Genomic DNA, 1,620 nt, shown 5'->3' on the forward strand with positions numbered 1-1,620 from the left:
GCCCCCCCAAAAACAAACAAACAAAAACAAAAACAAATAAACAACCTGAACACAAACAAACACACACCAACCCCCCCCAAAAAAAAATACAGCAACAAAAAACAAAACCCAAACTGTACTGTGAGGTGGAAATCTTAGTCTGTCACCCCTTTAGCCCTAACAGTGGTATGCAGATGAAAAAAGTAGGAGACGAACGTTCATCTCCCATAGCGCCCCCGTCCTCCTTACTTGCGTTTCTAACAAAACTGTCCACTTCTCACGGGATCGCGTTATCGTTATGTTTATAAAACTGTCCACGTCTCACGAGATCGCCCTGTCGGTATGCTTCTTGATCAATAGTTACTCCAAGGTATGCTTAGCCTACGGATTTCATTCCACAAGTTGCGTTTCCACCTACCACCCCCCTCCACCCCACCTCCTCCCCCAAACCCACCGCTCCTAAGGATTAATTTACTTCAACGTCTCTGTCGTTGCAATGGTGGCATGTTATCCCCCGCTCAATCAATCAAGTTATGGGAAGCAACACGTAAAACCAGTGAATCAAACTCCCGCCATTAGCAAGGAGCACACATCTCCCATCTCAGTTTCCTATCATACTTAGTGGGTGGTTGGTGGGTGCTCTGGTGTGATTTGCTCCTTCTTTCCTGTCAAACATCTATCGTCCTTATCTCCGCGTCTTCTGTTTTATGTTTGTTACTTTCTTGTAACACCGCTAATCTTCTGGCGATCATATGACTTTATGCAGTTGCGAGCGTCGTAAAACCTCAACTAAAAAGAAAAAAGTCATACTTGCATGAAGGACTTCACCTCTTTGACTTACATGCAGACCTAGACCTACGTTGTTCCTGGTTTTGTCCGCTCGAACTTTGCGCTTGGTTTTTTCCTCATGAACTTTGTTCCTGGTTTCGCCCTCTGGCTCTTGTACCGCAAGGCATCGCGGGAACACGTGATTTGTGGCCTGTTGGTTTGTACTAATACTGGTCCGTCCGTCCATCACGCTAATGATTAGTTCTGAGTCGCACTCACTCTCCCATTCACCCATCCAATCACTCACTCACTCGCCGACTAACTGACTGACTGACTGACTCACTGACTGACTCACTGACTGACTGACTGACTGACTGACTGACTCACTCACTCACTCATTTTCTCATTCGCTCACTTGCTCACTCACTCACTCACTCACTCACTCACTCACTCACTCACTCACTCACTCACTCACCCTCTGACTCACTTATTCAGTCACTCACTCACTCGCTCACTCACCCACTCACTCGTTCACTCACTCTTTCTTTCACTCACTCACTCTTTCTTTCACTCACTCACTCGCTCACTCACTCACTCACTCACTTACTCACTCACTCGCTCAGTCGCTCACTTATTCACTCACTCACAGTTGGTCTTGCGCTGTGCTTCGGTCCTGATGGCTGTTACTGGAATCGCTACTCGAACGTTCTTGTACCCAGTTGTTCGGGGAGTTCCCAATGTTCCTCCCTTTTCCGAGTCGGCCCAATCGAAGATGGGATAGTGGGTGGTTGGTGGGTGCTCTGGTGTGGTATGCTTCTTGTTTCCTTTCAAACATCTATCGTCTTTATATTTCCTTCTTTTTCGTGTTTGATA

The 1,620-nt window shown here is 46.7% G+C and overlaps 1 protein-coding gene across 1 annotated transcript in view; it reads left to right on the top strand.

Moving 5' to 3' along the window:
* LOC106013593 (organic cation transporter protein) overlaps nucleotides 1-1,620 on the top strand; it is a gene marked incomplete in the record, with an annotated part of 55,008 nt that overhangs the window by 14,631 nt on the left and 38,757 nt on the right.

This window comes from Aplysia californica, unplaced genomic scaffold (assembly GCF_000002075.1).
Source record: "Aplysia californica isolate F4 #8 unplaced genomic scaffold, AplCal3.0 scaffold01036, whole genome shotgun sequence".
Lineage (NCBI taxonomy): Eukaryota > Metazoa > Mollusca > Gastropoda > Aplysiida > Aplysiidae > Aplysia > Aplysia californica.